Genomic DNA, 23,126 nt, shown 5'->3' with positions numbered 1-23,126 from the left:
GTGCCCATTGCAGCAGCTTGAATTGTGACTTCAGCCTGAGGACCACCGACACCCCTCTATTAGCACTGCTACCCACTTTGGGAGGATCTCCATAGAGCACCTGGGTGACCTGCAATGCCATGTTTCATTGTGACACACTGCCAAGATTAAGTACATGTCTTCAATGTCTTCACTGCCCTCCTGTCTGGGTTCTGAAGTTAAAGAGTCAATATTGATGGCAGCAGCTCTTGCTTGATGAGGCCTTCTACTGCTTGTTGGATGAATAGACCATTGTGCCCGGAACATCTTGGCAAAGCGATTGTGCTTTTTTGCACCTACTACACATTTCTTACACATGACATGATTGAAATGCATCTTCCATGTGGTTCACACGTGCTGAGGGCAGCTCATGAGCTCTGCACATTTCTAGGATGTTATGCAATGATATGTCCGGTTCTTTGAGTATATGATGGCGTAGTTGCAATGAAGTACAGTTCTTTATTATTTGTGCTCTGATTTCGTCTGTCTTGTCACACAGCCCATAAGACATAGAAAGCTGGCACAGCCTGGTTTGGAAGGCATCAAGACATTATGCTGGGCCATGACAAGCTCCTCAGAGAAGGAGCTGTTCATAATCTCTATTGGTCATAATCTCCTTCTTGCAGCGTTTGGAAAATATGATGGACCTCACGGCCTGTGTAAAATAGTATCATGTACTTTTGGCAACGTTATCTTCTTCACGTGCTGCTGTGAAAAACGTCATACAAGGGGTGTACTAACTGAAGAGCGCATTGCTGAAACCCGGCTACTCTGTCAGGCGATGTTGGTGAAACACGATTACCTTCCCTCAGTGTGCCGTCTCCTTTACGAGCCGCAAAGGGAAGGAATACTGGACTCTGTAATGTTGGGTTGTGGCTCGGGCCTGGTCCAGGCAAATGAGAGTAAGGGGCATTCAATTAAATAAGAATTGGGAAACAAACTTCAAAACATCAGGCAAGCACATCCTTACTAGAAAGATAAGAATCCATGTATGTAAACCTGACAAAAACACTCACATGTTCCTTCACCCCAAGGAGTACTTTCCCTTCCTAGACCAAAAGTCCCTTCACACTAACTTAGCGCACCTGTCTCTATTTGTGTTGATACCCAGTACTGGAATTGGGTTGGATCTTTCCCGATTCGGAATCTGTCAAAAAACTCTCCATGTATCCGGATTCTCGAAAAACAAACACCCCATGACCTTGCTGGGTCACGTGAATACATTCCACTCATAGTGATCAGCTGTTCCCAGCATAAGAGACATTCCAAGTTCAAAAGAGCCCTTCTATGACGTATGTTTTTAGTTTTGTTCGTTTTGTTATAAATTGAAGCAAAAAAGTGCAGTAAAGTTTAACATGGCTGCAGACACGTGCTCAGTGAATGCCTAGGAACACTGATGCAAATGATGCGTTATTAAAAATAGAGGACTGTAAAAAGATGCATGCTGTATGGCAACTTCACGACGCAGTTGCTTTTTCATATACTGTCCATAGGTTGACATGCAATTGTTTTAGGCTCATATTAGTCTGCATGCTGGTAATTGTAGGCTTGCATCCAGGAAGTAGAAAATAAAACAATTGTATTGTCAGGTTGGTGTATTATGTTATGTCTGCCTATCACTTGACTGCCATGAGTTCACCCTTAGCCTTGCCCATCACACCCACCTACCCACCACATGAGATCACAGAGTAATGTTTTCACATTTCCAGCACAATGCTCGGAACACGGTTAATGATAAACACACAAACATGATGTTACAAATGGGTAAAAATGCTTAGAGGGTCTTAACTTCGGAGGACATGATAAATAAACGTAAATGCAAATACGTCTTCCAAACTGCACCAGGTATCAGCATATAGATCACCCAGCATCAGGATTTGGCAGCAGTGGGAGAATTGCCATAATCTGTGGATCCCGCCAGGGAGTCTTAAAACAACATCACAATACATGAAATTGAGATCCTATTTCAAAGACATGATTTAAGAACTGTAAATGCTCTCGGATCTTTTGAATGACCAAGTCATTTCTGAGATATCCGATGGCAATGCAATAAAATCATATGCCAGTAGATAATGCGCCGCAAGGATTAGGGATTCTGTGGTTCAGGTTGGAGTGTGCTTCAATGCCCCAGGAACAGATAACGCAATAAGTATAATGGGGCTGATTCACAAAAGTAAGACATTATACATGAAGTTTACACCATGTGCAAGATAAACATCAGGTTGTATATTATGGCATTCTTATCATAGAAAAACCTGTGCATCAACATGTGTTACTTGCACATGTAATTGGTTTGAATTGACAAAGAAGTGCTCTTCAGTCTTGATCAATGTATGACTCTCTGGGCCTGATTCATGAAACATGAATCAGGCCCTCTGTGCTTACCTTATGCTAGGGGTGTTCGAACTTCCCAAAATGCATACAGAAGAAAGGTCAAATTGTTTTGCCTGGGTTCAACTCAACCCACATGATTCTGGTGGGATTTTCCAAGGGTTAACCCCATCGCAGTTCTAATGACAGGGTTTGAGGTCCACCATCCAATTGCAAAGCTTGCAACTTAAGATTAGAGTTTGATCAGCTAATCAGAGCCTCAAGCCATTCTACAACCATTTTGATGGCTTTTAAAAGACCCATCTTGATTACTTTATGGCTTTTGTTTGGCTGACGAGTTAGGATTTGAGAGGACAGACTCACAGATTCGTGGTTTTGGTTATGATTTGGAGTGCTGTTGGCCAGTGTACGATAGTTTAGAAGTCTTTTGGGGGAGTTTGTTAGCTGATAGTGGTGTTTTCGGGTTTTCTTGACCCCTGTTTGATCCTCTTTGTGTCTGTGTCTGTGTGTCCTTGAGACTCCCTCTCTAATCTTCCATTTCGATGCATACTCCCTTCCTTTCATGCGTTTCTAGAGAAACCTTTGCATTTGAACCCCAGAAGTCGTCATGCTCTGTAGCTTTATCTATTGTTTCTATGTTTCAAGGACACGTTCTCATCATGTAACTCTTGCGAGAATCCCTTTCTTGGCCTTTCTCACTTGCTTGTTTTGCTCATTGACACATTATACACAATTGGATTTTGCACATTGATACCATAGGCAACCTGTTCTTTTATTTGTTGGGAGTGCTAGAGGGAGAAGCTTAACGGCTAGACAACCCCTCACCCTCCATGCCAGAGGTTGTGGTAGAGCGGGAGCCTGAGAAGGAGCAATGACAGAGGTTGAAGTGGAGCATGAGGGGGGGGAGCAGTTGAGGAGGAAAAGATGATGGCTGAGGAAAAGAAGACAGCTGTTATGGAGGGGGAGATATTGTTCGAGGCAGGACAGATAGTTGAGGACGGGACAGTGTTTGAGGATGGGGCGACAAATGGGTGTTGAGGAAGAGTATGTGGTTACCAATTCAGAGCAAGTTGTGGTGTCTGCAGAGATACTTAATGAGTACCTGCACAAGGTGTACATTTCAACCTGAGCAAATCCATGCAAATTCTACAGTCATTGTGGCAGCGGTTGCAGTTTTAAGAAGGTGGGTCGTAAATATTAGATGCAGAATTGGGCAGTGTTCTTGCGCCAAGCCCTATGTTGCCTATCTAGGCTCCACTTTAACAGTGTGTGCATTGTAGAGGCTTGGCCATGGCATTCTCAATCAAGAGTGGGTCTGAGTTCCAGGCCCTTAGGTGGCAGGGCAAGGGACTAAAGGCCCCAGAAAAATTGATGATCACACACTGATATCAGGGAGTTACTTAGTTCCTTTTCTGCATGTGCGAATTTCAGAAAAGAAAATGAGTTTTCATTTGGAATAATGTATATTAAAATTCTGTAATGATTTTTATAAAAAATGCTGTACACATTATTACATTTTAAATTCTAAACAACCCACAAGAAAAGAGCCACCTGTTTCCACCTGGCGGAATGAAATGCACACTCATACATATTTGTGGACACTAAGATTATTGGTTGAACATGCTCAATTCGTGAACCTGCTATTTCCTAGTGTATGTCTGAGGAGGCCGGCGCTGGTTTTGATCTGTGCCTTAAGATAAGGACGCGGTAAGAGCGATGGGCCTGTTCCATCATTACTTCTTCTTTTACCTCAGAACCTGCATTGATTTTACCCTTTGATGTATTACACGTTTCACTTCCTTCCTTCGAGGCAGTAACACCTCTTTGACATTAGCCCTTCGCTTCCTCCTTAATAGACAATAGTTTAAGGAGTATAAAAAAAGGCAGTGAGTGGATTTTCAGATTCCAAGGAATTATAAATGAGATTAAAGGGTGTTATCATTCAATGCCCTGATGCTTTGGTACACATTTTGAAAAAAGGCTACAGTAAGGCAGAGTCACTGAGGGCAGAGGGAAAGGCTACAAAAAGTATGGACGGTGCCAGCTCAGTGGCGTGCCACTACGAATTAGCAACTGTGTAATATGTTTAGTATAATGGAACAGGCATCCTATGGACTTTCGCGAGGCAGATCAAAGGAGAACCCTTGAGCAAAGTAATAATGTTAATTAACTGATACGTCGAGGTCTGTCTATTGAACTCTAGCAGCAAACGAGTTATGACCACAAGGGGTGGGGCACTAGGGAAGTGTATCTTTTGGGATTACTGAAACAAAAGGATTATGATCACAGGGAGAAGGGATAGGAAAGTGTAGCTATGGAAACTCATGGAACTAAGTGGCGTGGTCTCAGTCAAAATTCATAGGCCTTACCTGTATTCCAGAGATTTTTAGAAGCCTAGGACTTCTAAGCTTTTGCAGTACTTTTTTCACACCAGTTACTATTTGCAGAAGAAATGACTACCATAGTTTAGAGGGATTGCCCTGTGGCGCATTGTGTGTATTATATGGTATTGTAAAGTTACTCCTGAATCCTGCATAAGCTGCTTACATCCATAGCACACACCCCTTCCCACATTTGGCAATGTGCCAACGATGCATCAGCGGCAGGCAGTCTGTGGCAGCATATTCCTGATCAGATCAAAGGGCAGCTCTACCAAGGCACACATTATCAGCCACGGTCTTTGGAGGTCTACCTGCGGTGCTTGTTCCCTAACAGGACATGAGACTGGGAGGAAGCAGCGCTTCTCTGCTTTGAATGGGAAGGACCTCCATGAAAAAGTGGTAACTCCTTTGCTTGAGGTTCCATGTGCAAAATTACAATCTTGAATTGAGAAATCCCAAACTGAACATGCAAAATATTGTTTCCCTAAATGTCGACTATCTTTTGCAACGAAATGCCCTTGAAGCCTGACCCTATCAATGCTGTCACCTGTTGAACTGTGGTTTCCCTTTTTTTTTTATTTTCTCTCCTCCCATTGTACTACTTTCCTTGCATTTATGGGGATTCTGTACCTTCCTTGAACACCCTTTCAACATCCGGTGCTTTTCTATTTGCAGTGAGTAGCTCGGATTCCTAAACTGTACTAATTATTAATAATTGTCTTTATGTAGCATTTTTGTAAAATGTATCTTGACATGTTTCCTTTTAATAAATTAATAATATTGTGCTTATTATGATGGTTAGTATGTTTTGCTTCTTCATTATTAGTATTAAGTACTATTGCATGTAACTGGACACAAATCAAACCACTTTTGATATCAATTTCCATGACCTTCACCCGATAACTATTGTCCACTTTTAATTGTGCTTATGTGGACTTTCAGGCTTAATACATTTATGCAGTGAACATGTTGACCCATCCACTTTTCTTAGTCTCTAAAAAAAGTCTCTAAATAAGTGTTCTAATTTTGTGGTGACAAATGTTGGCCCTGATACGATGTCTGAAACGTGTGGCGGAATAAAATGGGCCACATGACCTTTTTTGCAATAAATAGCATTTATGAGAGCAGACATTTTGCTCATAAACCAAGAACCATGTTATTGTGCAAGAGAGACATATTTGCAATTTAAAGGTATAGTACTGTTAGGTATTGTATAGGGTAGGGCAAAGATAGATGAGGCAAGAGAGAAGCACATGCAATTGTTGGGTTTACAAAAGCACTGTGGCAGCTGTCCAACATAATGAGAACGGTAAACTAACGTGGGTCACCTGCCTTACAAAACGCCAAGACTGGAAGGTAAGTTTACAGGTAAATTTATTCTCAAGCAGTTACTAGGTAGAGAATACACTGGGACATCCACCCAGCCCAGTTCATCAGGTCCAATTGACATCCATGGAAGCTTGCATACATCAAATCTATCAACACTCCACACTCCAAATGACATCACCAGCCAACCCAGAGATCCAATTACAGCAAACGGCCTCTGGATTGTAAACCGGGGCGAGTTCCAGATACGTGCTTAGTTGTCAGAAAATCAAAAGATTGTGATTGTACTTAAGTCAAAATTCGTTTGAAGGGGTATGCACACAATATGTCTTGTTTTTCTGACACAGATTTTAGGTCAAGCATCTCTAAATTTACTCTCATATATACACTTTATTTCAAAGTAAATTCATAGAAGTAGCTCATAACTTCACACAAACTGCACATAACATTTCATAAAGTTTCACAATTCACACCATTGAGCATTTATAAAATAGCATTATTCATACCATTGCTCTACACCCAACACTAAATACAATATAATTAATACAGTGGCAATGATATAGGATAGACAAACAGAACTATTATAAGTCCTATATATTTTTATTTATTTTTTCATTTATAGCAGCACACCAAGTCCTCAGGCATCTTGGCGATAGTTACATGGGAATGTACAGGAAAAATCCAAACAGATGGTACAGGACTGAAGTTAATTGAACAAAGAAGTCTTTAGGTTTTTTTATGAATCCCTGGTAAAACGGCTCAGATTGCAGGTGAAGTGGCAGATGGTTCCAGAAGTTCAGTCGCTCTTGACAACAAACAATCCTGGGATGGTGGTATATAACAAAAAAACTGTATAACCGTGTCTGATTCCTAGGTACTTTAGTTTTGACTTCAAATATTCCTCTGGGACCTTAACCTTCCCCGAAGCCAAGGCATCAAGAAAACAAGACAAATTCCACTCAAACTGCCCCACACCACAGACATCAAGCAATCCAACCCTGAACCAAACCATAATAAAGACAACACTCTATATCTGGTCTTGACTACCTCTCCAGTCATCAAATGTCTTCTCCCACCTTTGGACTGCACAGATCATGTAGCATCCCCTGACCTGATCTACAACATACCCCTTACCCACAGCCGCCAACCCGAACCAACCAAGACACCCCACTGCTCCTTCAAGAACTGTCCCATGCTCTCATCACTTTGGCCTCCCATCCTACATCAACACCCAGTTCAGCACCTTCAACCACAACCTAGCTAGGAACATCAACACCCATGCACCACTGAAAGTTTGTATCAACAAACATTAGCCCACCACGCTTAACACATACAGTAACTCATTGATAACAAGGATGCAATTAGCAGATAAACATTTCTGGAGAAAATTCCACCAAGAGGACGTAACCACCCTGAGAACTCCTCAATGCAGGACATCACCACTTGTGACTGTAATTAACACTACATTCAAAGCAAACTACTACACAACAACCATTACTTAAACATTCAACAACAGCAGAGACATTTTCCAGACCATGAAGTACATCATGAACCCCCTGACAGACTTCCAATATCACAATCCCCTGACAAATGCAATGCCATCAACAACTTTTTCACAGTCAAGATAGATAAGGCAACACATTGATGGCTCCAAACACACCACAAACACCCTTCCCAGACCAACCTGCAACATATCACGATGAACCAAATTCAGTACAATTACTTCTCATCCAGCCCTCAAATCCATCACTTACACAGACAAACTACTCCCCACATCTACTGTGAAGGTCATCACGGGTGATGCACTCACATCACTTCTCAATGTCATCAACACACCCCTCATGCAAAACACCTTCACAGATGCGCTGAAAATGTGATACATCACTCACTGCTGAAGAAACCCACGCTTGGTTTGGACAACCATCACATCCGAACCAAAGTGGTGCCACCCCCTTTGTGAGAAGGGAGGTGAGCCTGCTAGGTAAAACCCTGCTTAGGGGATTGGGCAAGTGGGATCTCACTGGGCCAGCCCTCTTAGGGGACAAAGACTTCCCAATGAACAAATCTGTATCATCTCCCTTACCACCGGGGTTAAGGGCAGTCGAGCTCCGGAGGGACCTGTAACATCTCCCTTATCACCAATATCCCACCGTGTTATGACATACATGGAGACTGATAACATTAAAAAAAGGAACCTTTTACTATGCTTGGTTCATCTGCTGACCCCTCCCATAGACTGGAAATCGCAGGACCAATGGTATGGACTGGACAGGGACAGAGCCAGATGGAAGCTGCCGCTATAGCGCAGAGATGACGCATTCTTGAGGCAGGACCATGACTCATACGTGCTGGGCGGAGTGCCCACAGAACACTGCCAACCAAGGAGTGCTATATGCCTTAAGCTCCAAGGTCTCAAGAGGAACGAGACCGAAGCACCACTGCATGGGACACCTGGCATGCTGAGACCGCGGCAGCCGAAAGAAGCACCAAGGAACCGACATCACGAAGAGCCTGATTTCACCATGGAAGGGATGCCCACCTCTTCCAAAGAAAGCAACAATGAAGAAGCAGGTACGCATTTCTCTGCAAGGAGAGGGAAAAGGGCAGTTGATCCCTGCAAGGCTCTAACAGGGAGCCAGAATGCTGACAGTGGGAACCAAGTACCGAAGAAGGCCAATGGACCTAAAAACCTACAGAGACTGTGTGAAATACTGCAAAGGACTGAACTTGAGAATTATAACCCATGATTGGTTTTTAGAAACCAGAAAGTGAGTGAAATACCGAGAAGGGCTGAACCTTAGAACCGTAACCCATCAGGGACTTTTAGAAACTGGAAAGAGAACCAAACACCCAAAGGCAGTGAAGCTGAAAGCTACAACCAAACCAAGGCTTTTGAGAAGCCAGAAAGCAAAGCCAATATCAAAAAGAAATGAACTTGAAAGACACAAACTCAAAGGGGTCCAGAGATAGGCATATTAAGTGGCATAACCAAGAAGAGGCCAGAGAAACGGAGCAACCCAATAGAGGGGAAAGCCTACCAAAGAATCCAGAGCCCAGTCCAGCTACAAATCCAAGCCACTCACAGGGGGTGGAAAGCTACAGTAATTCAAAGCCTCAATTGGCGGTCGAAGGTCCCCATGGGGTCCCCATGGGGCCACAAGACATCCTTACTGCCACCATTCTGAGACACCCTGGGGTGAACAAGAGACAGTCATTGACCAACTACAAGATCTACAAGTACAAGAGACTTGTTGTTTGCTGGGACTGTGTGGAAAAGCAAGACATGCACCTTAGTGGAGGGGACAGGAGTGTGCCCCTTGTATTTGTGTGGGAAACCAGAAGAGGTGTTCTTTGTTTGAACTATATTGAAACCTTGGGAAGTCAGGAAGACTTATTCCAGGGACATGGTTCGGAGGGGGTCATGCATCAGCCATCCTAAGCCAATCAAGGGGTGCAGGGCTCAAGTTTCTGTTTCTTTTGTTAGTGGTAGGGTCAGTTAGGAATTAAAGATAGGTTTGGATTTAAGACATCATTAAGTTTGGTGTGCCATCCTGACATGCACCTTTTATTATTTTCCTAAAATAGGGAACATACACAGTAGTAATGTTAAACTGTATTTGTATAATACCACCTTGTTATGAATATTGGCCTAAGCCCATTTGCGTTGCACAGAAAACCGCAGTCATTTTAAGAATCATCCACCATTTTGATTTTAATTCTTGCTTGTGTCCTAAAATGGTGGACTGTGTTTTCAACTGCAGCCGATCCGAACGACCTTTGAGTTGTGTCAACATCTAGGCTGACCGAGAGCAGACTGTTTATTCTGTGCAAAGAAACCGTGTGACGCGTATGAACTGCAATCCAAGTGTTGTCTGCGCACACAAGCCAATCCTCATATAAACAGCAGAACAATGTAGAGCAAACTCAAACCATGTGCTTTGGTTGTAATATATTGCATTCTTTCTTGAAACTAGGCTTACTATGAGCCGGGTACCCAATACTGCCATTGTAACTTCATGGACATCTAAACTTGTAAAATCCGTTGTGCAGTATTTTAATATTTGTGATGTGAACTGGGCACAAACCCTAGCATGGAAATTATTAGTTTGGAGAGGGGCTGGACAATGATTGGAAATCGTATTAAAAAAAATGCCTGTGTTAAGATGTCCAGCACTCTCACCCCTCACTGTGTCGGCTGGTATACACTGAGAGCTGTTGGGAGCCAGATAGCGATGTGTTTGCTTTGAATTCTGTACAGAAAATAAAGATACTTGAATCTTTTGACCCGTGATTGCTGTATTTCATTTAGTGGTACTAAGCCTCGATATTTTTTTGGTCTTTCAGATGGCGCCCAAATAGGGACCCTCATGATTGATGTCTCCTTCGGACCGGGATTGGAGAGTGAGAAAAAGGGGGCCCCCTTTGTATGAGACGCGACACCTCAACAGTGCTGCACGATACCATCCCTGAACGGTGAGCATGCGGTTCGAGAGGGTATCTTGATGAGGGTCCCCATATCGAGGTGGGCTCTTTGCTGAAATCGCCAACCATGAGGATCCTTTGTAACCCGATTGGACCTCCTTAGACTTTGTAATCAGGTGAGTCGTGCCCCGATTCCTAAGGATCCTGATATTTGGTTGCAGTTTTGCACTTCCAAGTACAAACGACGCCAGGTAACACCAGTGATATGGCATGCCTGGGAAATTGTCTTCCTGTTTCAAGTTTTTTTTCCACAGAGACAGACAATCTTTGGAACGAGGCCGACCGGCGCCCCTTGTCGGTTCGCCGGCGTGTACTATGTACTGTAAGTACGGCCTAGATAGTATTTTATTTAACGATATTTGACACAGACAACTAGACATGCTTCCGAATTTCAGTGGCCAGTTCATGGTAGTTTTGAAATTGCCCGTATAGAGTATTTAGAGTGTATATTGTTGAAGAAAAAGGGTAGGTCTGCAGCATTTGATGTAATTAAGGATTGGAGAAAGGAAGCTATGCAGCAACTTAAGAGTAAAGAGAAACATGAACGTCGCCATATGTCTAACTCTCAAAAAGCATTATTGTATGATCAACAGAAACAGTCAGAACCTATTAGAAGTATGGATCGGGCTTTTCAACGTGGAGTACAGAAAATATATCCGTCTAAGGATTTTCATACCTCAGACGAACTGATCAATAAGTTATTGAAGGAACGTAGGATTGTTGCCACTGAACCACCTCCTTATGTGACTCTTCCTGTTGTTTTACCTCTTCCCGCTGTTGCACCTCCTCCCGTTGTTGCTCCTCCTCCAGTTGTTGACCCTCTTCCTGTTGTTGTTACCCCTTCTGCATCCTCGCCCTTACTGACAGTTGCTGTTCCCTTAATTCCGTATTTACCGCCAGTGATAGTGTCTCCATTACCTATTGAACAAGGTTTGTCTGAACTTTCTTTTGTAAGTGGTTCTGCTCCACTTGTAGCGATTGAAGGGGCGAGTGCTGATTCAAGAATAGAAACTCGTAGTACAGTATCTAAAACTAGAAAAAGAGAATTGTATGCATGGGCTAAGAAATATATAGAAGAGGGTGAAAAATCAGCTGGCTTAACTGTGATTTCTGGCCAAGAAAGTATTCCCGAACAGAATATTTTGATAGAGGAGATGGGAACACATTTGGCTGATATTTGGAATGATTTGACGGACACGAATGTCCCACAGGGGTTGAGGGATTTAAATGTCCTAGCTCACTCAAGGGACACTGCTGAGAAAGCACATGAGCACGTTGAAAGGGTTTTTGAGTTTAAGAAGGAGTTAGATCAGTTACAGAATGATGAAATAGATGGTAATAGAGTGGAAGCCTCATATGTGCAGAAAGGATTTCTTTCTTCAAGTAAACCAATGAGTGAAGAAATGCGTATTTGCACAAGAGACGCGCTTAGATGGATTTCAGATGTTTCAATTTCTCCCATTGAAGTATATGACACGTTTAGTCAGTATGCTCATGCAATGCAAAGGAAAGTGTTAAAGGTAATGGTAGAGTACCTACAGGATGGGTATATGATACAAAAGGTTTATTGTACCACAGATTTGATGATCATTTATAAGAGAGCATTTTCGCCCGATACTGCTTTGACTACTTTGTCACTTGATTTAGCTTTGTTGCTTAATAAGCGTTCAGAATTGCCTACTTTACAATTGCCAATGAGGGAGGTTCCTCCGGCATTTGTTCCTAAAGAAGAAATTTCATCTAATGCCGCAACAGGGGCAGCAGCCACTACTATTGAAGCTCATTATGTTTCACAGTTTGTTCATGTCCCATTTTTGAGACAGGAAGTGAATACCATTAGACAGACGATTCCAGATATCAAGAAAAACCCAACAGGATTTTATAAAGAAATTGAATCTGTCTTGCATTTGTCAGTTTTCATGCTGGTTGATATTGACTTGTTCCCTGTGATTCTACCTGCTGATTTATGGAAACAGATTAGAACTGTAGATGGTCAGGCAGGGCTGGGTAGCACATGGGTTAACTTGGTATTCGTCAGTTTTCATGCTGGTTGATATCGACTTGTTACCTGTGATTCTACCTGCTGATTTATGGAAACAGGTTAGAACTGTAGATGGTCAGGCAGGGCTGGGTAGCACATGGGTTAACTTAGTACGGATAGATGGAGAAAGGAATGCTGGTGAGAGACCGCCACAGGTGATATTGACACTGCCAGACAGAATAGTAACTAAATTGAAGAATTTGGTTCCAGAAAGAAGAATAGTTTGAGACAAACCTACAGCTTGTATCCAGGGCAAATCTGAGGGCGCTACCAAATAAATTTTTCAATCCGTTTGAACAAGTGTTTTCAGATTTTAGCAGTCAGGACTTAAGTACCGAGTCAGGAAAACGGTTGTTTGTAGGCATATTTGTGCGTGGATTGTTGCCTCATATCCAATCACAAATTATGACTTCCGAAAGCACCTGGCAAGCTATATCACAGTCTGTAGTATTGCACATGGCTCAGTATTATCCAAATAGAGTTAATACCGAAAAAGTGAGGATAGAAAAGAAGAAGGGAGACTTAAAAACAAAAGTATTGTTGCAGCAAATAGTAAGATACTATTAAGATCTTAGAGGATCTAAGTAAGATAGTAGAGGAACTAGAGGTGGGAATACACAGTTCAGTTTAGAGGACAGTTTGCACCACAGAGTAATGCACAGGTGGGTCCTGTACACATGAACCAATGTGCTTATTGCAGACAAGAAGGTCATTGGTGAGCACAATGCCCGATCCTTCAGCAGCGATCGAATAACACATATGTTACCATGGGTAGACGATCCAGAGGCCATCCTGGGATAGGGAGTCCTGGTAGAAGTCAGTTCGCTCAGAATCAACAGCCATTTTCACAGGATAGTCAGCAGCATAGTGTTAATAATGAGAACATTTTTGACAATCCTTCAACTGTGTATTTTTCTGAGGATCTTGCATTTGATGATGTATTGTTCAGTTAGGACAGCCTGAAGCAGTTTCTGTAACCAGTGCCTATTCCCGTCAATCAGAAAGGGACCTACATTGAAATGAAGGTGGGGAATAGGAAACATCAATTTTTGATAGATACAGGAGCACAGAAGTGTTCCGTTGATCATTCACAGGTTCCAGATATTCCACTGTCAGGGCAGAATCACATTTCTATAGGGTTCTCTGGTACGCCAGTGGTTAGTCCTGTCTCTCAGCCAGTACCGATTTCACTGGGGTCATTCACTGATTCATGTCTATTTCTCTTGACGACGAATTGTGGCAAAAATTTGTTGGGGTTGAATCTATTGAAATGATTGAATGCTGTAATTTACTGTTCTCTGGATGGAGTGCATCTAACAATTTTACCTCAATGAACTTCTGCTTCACAATTTTTGACTAGGCCTTTACCGACAGAATTGGATAAGGTTCTGGCATGTTTATGGGCGGTTGATGATAATGATGTTGGTATTTTGCACATCGAGCCTGTTCAAATTTTGTTGAAACCAGGTGTTAAACTACCATATATTCCACAGTATAAGATTTCAGTTGATGGCAAACAAGCTTTAAAGAGTATAGTTTCTGATTTTGTACATCGAGGAGTGGTCAAGGAAATTGCAGGAAGTTTGAGTAATCGTCCAATTCTACCGGTGTATAAGAAAGGGGATAATGTAATTCCTTTTTGTTTCATTATTGATTTACACGCTATCAATAAGATTGTTCCTCCACAATTCCCGATTGCGCCTGATGTGACTACTATATTGACAATGATTGCAGCTTCAGCTACTCATTTCAGTGTTGCGGATCTAAAGAATGCTTTATGTTGTTGTAGTATGTTGACAATCTTCTTTTGGCTGCAGATTCAGAAGGAGGGCACTGTGTTGCTGCTTATTCATCTAGCAGAACATGGGCATAGGGCTTTATTGAAAAAGTTTCAATATTGTCGGCAGGAAGTCGCCTATTTCAGCTATCTCCTGTCAAAGGAGGGGAGAAGACTGACACCTGAATGGATACAAAGCATCTCTAGTATGTCTGTCCCAAATACACAGAAAGAGGTCACAGCCTTGATAGGCATGGCCTCGTACTGTAGACAGAGGATCCCTAACTTCTCATTAATGATAGAACCAATGTTGGCATTGACAAAGAAGGGCATTTATTTGCCTTTACTGTGGAACATGGATTGCCAGAAAGCTTTTGATCTGCTCAAGGCTGTGTTGTGTTCAGCACCAGTTTTGGGCACACCAAAGTACAATAAGGTCTTTATTTTGTATATGCATGAATGTGATGGATACGCTTTGGCTGTGTTAATGCAGGAGCATGGAGGGAAGAATAGACTGTGCAGTTATTTTTCCTCCACGCTTGTCCCTGTTGCATGCGCTTTGCCGAGATGTTTGAGGGCTGTTGCTGCTGTCACTGCATCGGTAAAACAAAGTGAGCGTATGGTTCTAGGTCACTCCTTAACCGTGTTGGAACCTCACTCTGTAGACCTTCTATTAAACATAACGCAAACGCAACATCTCATATCAGCACGATTAACAAGATACGAGCTGATTCTATTTGCACCGCATATCCAAATTAAGAGATGTTGCTCATTAAATCCGGCCGAACTATTGCCTCTTCCGCAAGACATTACTTGCAGTGACGAGATGTCACATGAATGCCTCTATACCACAGAACAAGGGACTAAAGGCAGAATTGATTTAAGTGATACACTGTTAAAAGATCCACAAGGGGAGCTGTTTTGCAATGGCTGCTGCTTCAAACTTCCAGATGGTACATCCACTGCTGTTACACAATCACTACATTGAGCACTATTGCGGAAACCAAAAGAATTCCACATAACTCTGCGCAGGCCGCAGAGATTATTGCACTGACTCGAGCTTGTGAACTTTCCAAAGGGATTAGTGTGAATATATTTACAGACAGTCGTATGCCTTTGGGGTGGTTCACAACTTTGGTCGATTATGGGCAGAGAGATGTTTCTTGACCTCGCATGGAACTAAGATGCAACATGGCACTTTGATAGTTTGGCTACTTTCAGCACTTGCACTTCCTACTCAACTACCAATAATGAAGTGCGCAGCACACCAGAAAGTAACAGATGATGTGGGGAAAGGAAATTCTTTTGCTGATAGCATAGCCAAACTGACACCGATATTCATTCCAAAAAGTATATAGCAAAAGAAGTCACCAACACTTGTGTAATAGATGAAGGAATTGGTTGTATAAAAGACATTCAGGCTGATGCCACTCCAGACAAACTTAAACAGTGGGCTGAGGTTTCAGCAAGTTTCGACGATGAAGGTTGTTGGATAGATAAGGCAAAACAAAGATGGATGCTGCCCAATGCTTATGTCACTGCTATGGTTACGATGGCTCATGGTCCCACTCACATATGCGCCAAAAAGATTTGTAAACTGTTAGAACCTGTCTGGGTGAATGTAAATATCTTGAAAACTGCTGAACGTTTTGTCCAAAGTTGTATGGTATGCTTACAGCATAATGCTGGGAAAGGTACATCGACACCAAGGGGTAGTTTTGGTCCCCCCTCTATGCCTTTTGAAGTTATACACTTCGATTTCATTGAAATGGAGCGTTGTCAGAATTACAAATATGTCCTAGTAGTTATTTGCACTTTCAGTAAATGGGTCAAATGGGTCAAAGCTTTTCCTTTAAAAGATGACACAGCAATGACGATGGCCAAAACCATGCTGAAGGAATACTTTCCTAGATTTGGTTTGCCGAGAGTCATTTGGCGGGACACGCTCAGAGTGCCAGACCTGTAGAACGCCATAACGGTATATTAAAAAATAAAATGGTGAAAATCTGTTCGAAGAGCAATTTGAAGTGGCCAGATGCCTTACCGATAGCTCTATTGTCCATGCGGATGACTGCACAGTCTAGGACAGGGCTCTCTCCCTATGAGATAATCATGGAAAGACCAGTCACTATTTGGAATGTACCCAAACCCAAGGGGTTAAAAGATGTAGAGCATTTGCTCCTTTCTGAGTACTGTGACCAGTTTACTCAGAACTTGTACTCAGGCGCGAGAAGCCCTCCCAGTAAAATACGAGGGTCCAGGTCATGGACTCCGACCTGGGGACTGGGTGCTCGTCAAATCATTTGAAAGAGCCTCATGTCTCGCACCTCGCTGGAGAGGACTGTATCAAGTCCTCCTTGCCATACAGACCGTTGTACAAGTGGAAGGGAAACAACACTGGATTCATGCAACGCACATGAAGAAGATACCTTTTCCTCTGCCCCACAAAAAAAGGGGAAGAGAAGGAAATTTCTCACTCTGTTCCTCATCACGAGTCTTTTCTAACCGACACAGAGGGTGTCCTAGAAATTCTTCCCGGGTCTGGGGAGACTGATGTTTTGCATCCAAGTTCTTCTCCGTATCTCTCGTCACCGTTGTGCAATCTTGCTTCTGCTTCACCACTTCCTTCAGGAAGCAACGACACTCTGTTTGCAGATCACACGGTACCTGGAGTCTTGAGGTACGATCTGCATCCGAGACACTGGACTTGCAGAACAGCATCGGCTGTGCCCACAGGGAGTCATCGTTGAGCCAGTCCCTTGTCACTCTTTCGCTGAAAAATAAACAAGAGGCAGGGACCGGCAAAGTCACCTTCAATCAAAATGGGCCACGTGGTCAGGAGCCAACGACGGATGAACTAAAAGAGCCTAGTGGAGAGGCTTCTAAACAGACTCTGAGAAACAATGTCCCTTCCTAAATCCACTCGTGTGGAGCAAGCTATTGGTCTTGTGACTGACAAAGAATCTGCTCATCAGAGATCATGTTCCTTGAGGATCCACTGTTTTGTAACCACAGTATTGGTTTGTTTAGTAGCTATATTTGCACTTGGGTTCTGCTACTGGAAAGAGTACATCCGCTTGAGACCTTGTTACCCACTGAAATAATCTCAGCTGTGTCTCCACCTTTCGTGCATCTGCATACTCTTCCTCCTTGAGACTCCCAACATAGACAGGGTTATCATAATAACACTCTTCTAATGATCATGAATGTGACCCGTGTGATTCTAAACAGAACTAATTGCTGGGTGTGTTCACACTTGCCACAACACAGGGAAAAGGGGTTGGGCTGGTATATTCATCCTCTTCCTCTAGCTTCTGCATGCTATGCCTCACTCAGGACACTATTCTTTGGTTGTTGGAATGATAGTATTACTGGAACTTCGATGGGACTAATTTGAATGAATTCGAAAAACAAGTCTTAACACCTTTGGGATGTTCTCTCTTCACAAATAGAAGCAAACTCAATTATGCTTCTATTAGGCCTTCTGATAGACTCTCTCGACCTTTTCAGTCACTAATTTCGTTCAAGATGGCTCCCGTAGGCAACCGGGCTATCATGCCTCCGTCCTATACTATTAATTATAGCCCCAACTCTGTTTCCTTCTGTATACAAAGGGAAGGTTCTCAGCCAATGGGTACATTTGAGGGTTGTACTAATATTGTGAATCTAACAAGTGAGGATAGACCTTTGTATGTAGGAGCTCCCGTTTACTTTGTTTGTGGCAATGAAACCTATCCTTGGTTACCTATGGATTGGCAGGGTACTTGTTACTTGGGTATCTTGTTACCAGGGATACATGTGGCTACCACCTCTGAAGTTTCTAGAGCTCGTGCAAGGCGGGATGAGAATGGTGATACTCCTTCACAAGTCATGGGTGATGTAGAAAAATCCTCTGTGCCATTTTGTGGACAGATAATGAATTCCGAGGATATCAGAAGGCTAGCAAAGGTACTGGAAAAAACCATCAATAGGACCACTGATATTCTGTACAACATGACGATGGAGCAAAAGGCAATTAGATTAGTGGCCCTCCAAAATAGGATGGTGCTAGACGTCATCCTAGCTGAGCGTGGAGGGGTATGTAAATTGGTGGGATCTGCCTTCTGTGTTTTTGACCTGACTCCTCCCCAACCATATTCAAGGCAATACAAAATCTGCATACCTTGAGTACTGAAGTACATGTCCCTAAGGGAAACTGGAATCTTAGTGCTTGGTCCATGGACTTGCTGCCATCATGGGGTTGGAAACTCTTTACAGTCCTAATGATAGTTCTTGGTGTTCTACTGTTTTGTTGTTGTTGTGTACAATGTCTTCCTGCCATATGTTCGATGTTAGGAGGATGTTGTGCACAAACGATAGGTACAGTAGGGCCAAAGGTACATGCGCCCAATAAAACTGCTAACGCTTTTGTAGTAAAGGATATTACTATCAAGGAACTTATGGCGATCAATATCTCTGAAGAATGTGATTCAGAATATACGGACATTGAGGCGTGCGGTTTTGAATAAGGCAAATGATTGCGTAATGGTCGTGGCTTAGGCCAAAAGGAGTGTTTGTTAAACTGTATTCGTATGATACCGCCTTGTTATGAATATTGGCCTAGGCCCATTCGCGTTGCACAGAAAACCGCGTCCAAAATGTTCCGATTTCTGATCAGCTTCACCACCATTTTAAGAATCATCCGCCATTTTGATTTTAACTCTTGCTTGTGTCCTAAATGGTGGACTGTGTTTTCAACGGCAGCCGATCCGAGCGACCTTTGAGTTGTGTCAACATCTAGGCTGACCGAGAGCAGACTGTTTATTCCCACCATTTCTATTACTAATTTCTGATTTAACTTTTGAACACTATTCTACTCCCACTTTTTTCACATTTCTTTCCTAGTATCTCTCCTGAAGAACCGTGGGCACATACAATGGGGAAACACGTGTTGAGAGAAATAAATGTGAACAGAGAGAAACAAATGTGAACATACAGAAGCTAATAAAATTGAGAAAAAATTGACAAATATATGAATGACAATCAGAGTTGCATGAAAATTAATGCAATGAATAAATAAAATACATGGAATAACAATCAATGTGTTATCTATATTGTTTCTACCAGAAGCGCAACCCACAAAAGTGTTTTTTTCAAAAAGAAAACAGCAGAACAATGTAGAGCAAAATCAAACCATGTGCTTTGGCTGTAACATATTGTGTTCTTTCTTGAAACTAGGCTTACTATGAGCCGGGAACCCAATACAGCCATTGTAACTTCATGGACATGTAAATTTGTTAAATCCGTTGTACAATATTGTAATATTTGTTATGTGAACTGGGCACAAACCCAAGCATGTAAATTATTAGATTGGAAAGGGGCTGGACAATGATTGGAAATGAAATAAAAAAAGTCTGTGTTAAGATGTCCAGCACTCTCACCCCTCACTGTGTCGGCTGGTGCACACTGCGAGGTGTTGGGAGCCAGATAGCTATCTGTTTGCTTTGAATTCTGTTCAGAAAATAAAGATACTTGTATCTTTCGACCTGTGATTGGCGTCTTTCATTTTGTGATACTAAGCCTCGATATTTCTTTGGTCTTTCAGTAATAGGGCAAGGTGAGGACTTTTTAATTTTTTTTAACACAAATTTGAGAGCTGAAACATGTCTAGTTGTCTGTGTCCTTCCTCTTACCTACCACAGTACAAAAATGAATTATGAGGAAGGCTGGCAAAATTATTGTTCTAAAAGATTCTGGGTTATTTCTGCCATAGGTATCTGCCCACTAGCGAACATTATTTTCGATTAATAGCCAACATGTATTCACAGGCCCCCATCTTCTTAAAGGTGTGCAGGTAAATATATTCAAAACCAATATTAGTCAACCCCCTCACCTCATACTGACCGATTCAATTATTAAAAGAATTAGAGCACACATCACCAGCGGTGGCTCGTCTTTGGGGGCGGGAGGGGCATAGCCCCATCAGCAATGACAATCCCCACCATTTCCACGAGTAACAGGAAAATCCTGTCACTCATGGACATGGTGGAGCAGTACCGAATGCGCAGAGGGGAGCGCTCTAACACAGCTGACAAACGCGGCAGAAAAGGATACCTGGGGGCATAAGGAAAGAAACGCCCCCAGGCATCCTTTTCTTAACACCCAGCCCTCTGTCCTATCTCTCAAACAGACTAGGGTGGGGTCAGAGGTTGTAGACACCACTCCAGTCTGTCTAAGACATAGGAAAAGGGCGGAGAGCTTCTTCTTCTTCTTCTTAATTATCGGGTGCGTGGGCGGACTCACGCAGGCGCTTCCCCATCCTAAAGGATGATGTGCTGAGGGAGGGTCAGGTGGCAGTATCTACCAGCCTCTGAGCATTGACCCTCCTCCTTGGAGAGGGTCATTGCTCAGAGGCTGGGAACTCGGAAAATGACAAAACAATGATATCACTGTCCCCCACCCACATCTGCGAACTTGAGAAAGAGAAACGAAACCAAGTTTGTTTTCGTTTCTCTTTTCCAAAGTTCCCGAACATGTGTTGGGATCCAGTAACATCGCTATCTGTGTTGAAAACAAAACACTACTTACCAGACGGTCCGGACTAGGAGACATGAGGGGCACCTGCTGTGACCAGAACGAAGGAGCAACTGCTGCTGGTAAGTGATAGTTTTTTCTTTTTTTTAGTTATGCCCTTTCTGATTACTTTATCAGGCACACTCAGCCTTGCAGGCTAATTAACAATGGTGTGCCTTTGTTCACTAGCCTGCGAAGCAGTGCCTGCAAACAAATTAAAAAAAGCATTCCATTTTTCTTTATTTAACTTAGTCTTCTGGCGGGAGCCTTCCTATGAGCTGTGATCTCGGTAGGGTGACCCTACCAATATCACAGCTCATAGGAAGGCTGGGGTGGCCAACGCTCGGTCCTGTGTTCTGCAGACCCCCTCTCCGGGACTGCAAAAGTCCTGCTTTTGCTCCAGGCTGTGTAGGGGGTCTGCAGGATGAGGGACGACCTTTCCAGTGCTATGTCAAGCAAACATTAAACACAGAACAGCAGAGCGGCTCTCTCAGGGTCCTGTCAGGTACATGAGAGCTGCTCTGTTGCTTAGCATTGGAACTTTCACACACAGGTTTGAGCACTGCAAAGCGGGGGCGCAACAAAACCTACATTTTGGGTAGTGGCTATCCCTTCACATTTTGGGAGAAGTGCTCACTTCAGAGAATGTGGGGGAGGGGCAATCCTATCTGTGTGGGGGGCATCTAACTTCTTTACGCATTTTAACGAGTCTATTCTAGTACAGCTTCAATGTTACAAGCACTTAACTCTCTCCTTTAAGTCTGAAAGCAGTAAAGCACCCACTTAAGGACTGCTGTGAAAATGAGCAGTCTCCTGTTTCCTCTCTACCCTTCCACTCTTCTGGCATGCATTTGCTAACCCCACATCACGATTTTAATTGCCTGAAATCTATGCATATGAATGTAGGTGCTTACAATGAAATGCTTTATTGTCTGCACCGTTTATTGTTTGTGTCCTGTTCTCTCATAGCCCAAAAGGCGAAAGGGAGGGTGCCTCTGAAGCGTGGTCAGCTCAATGGTGTTGCGCCGCTGCTGGAAAGAGCATTACAGCAGCCTATGTGTGACACATAGCTCCCATTGTACTGCATCAACCAAAAATCCAATTACGCACATGAAATATATAGGGATTAAGACGGATTGGACACAGGAAGGGGTTTGCCGGGCAACGAAAAGAATGGAAAACCAGAGAAAAAGAAGTTGTTTACAATGTTTTGGTTATTCTATTTGTTCTTTAAGATTTTTCGGCTAAACCACCCCATGATAATTGCCACACGATCAGCACCACTTCCAGAGTCCCCACCACAACTTACTTTCACGATGTCAAAGTTTTGGGTATACCTTTTCGGTACCTGGGGCTGGTAAAGTTTATGGCACGCCAAACAGCTATGCATACATCTTCCTTTTATTCTCACCACTCATCAGCGCAGAGTGGGCACAACCACCCAGTGTTTGCATCCAGTATAAGAGGGAAGTATTTTTTTTTTTTTGCAGGGTCCCTACCCCCTCAAGAACATGTACATAGTGCACATATTGACTGGTAATAGTTTGCCATCTATTTGTAGGTGGAGGTACATTTTTACTTGTCAGTATTTTTTATTTATTCATCGTGCCATAGCCAACATTTGAATTTAAACACTTACAAAAAATACATACAAAAAGAGTAGAACTAAAACCATACAGAAGACGCAAACAAGCCGCACAGGACGAGATCCAGACTCGCGCACAGGGCCCAACAGGAGCCACGACTGCCTTAAGGACAGCCACCATAACGTTACCAGGACCCCACATGGGGCTCAAGAAATTGTTACATGCCTTGATAAAGACCCCCCGGGTCGAAACACGTGTCGGCTGACTAACCAAGCGCACAAATGCGATCAAGTGGTTAAAAAACACTTATCATTGTATTGAGAAAAACGGCACAGAATACCAACAATAAAAGTGAATTTGTATCGCATCAACTATTGTGTCAGAAAAAATCATTTCAAAATCTTAAGCAAGATAACCAGGAGGAAACCCGCTCTACATACATACAATATGTACACTCCACCTCCTAAGTTATTAACTTAAAATAAAACAGCCATGCAAACTCTAAAAACTGAAAAACAAAAACAAAAGAAAAGAAAAAAAGTGAGGCAGCAAACGACAACATATTTCTGAGACAGTAAAACTCTTTAGTCTCATCGAGACTACTTTTTGCAGAAGTTACTCCTTTAGACACA

Source organism: Ambystoma mexicanum, chromosome 8, assembly GCF_040938575.1.
Source record: "Ambystoma mexicanum isolate Mex_15411 chromosome 8, UKY_AmexF1_1, whole genome shotgun sequence".
Taxonomy (NCBI): Eukaryota; Metazoa; Chordata; class Amphibia; order Caudata; family Ambystomatidae; genus Ambystoma; species Ambystoma mexicanum.
The sequence above is the reverse complement of the archived record's forward strand: the minus strand, read 5'-3'. Positions refer to the sequence as shown.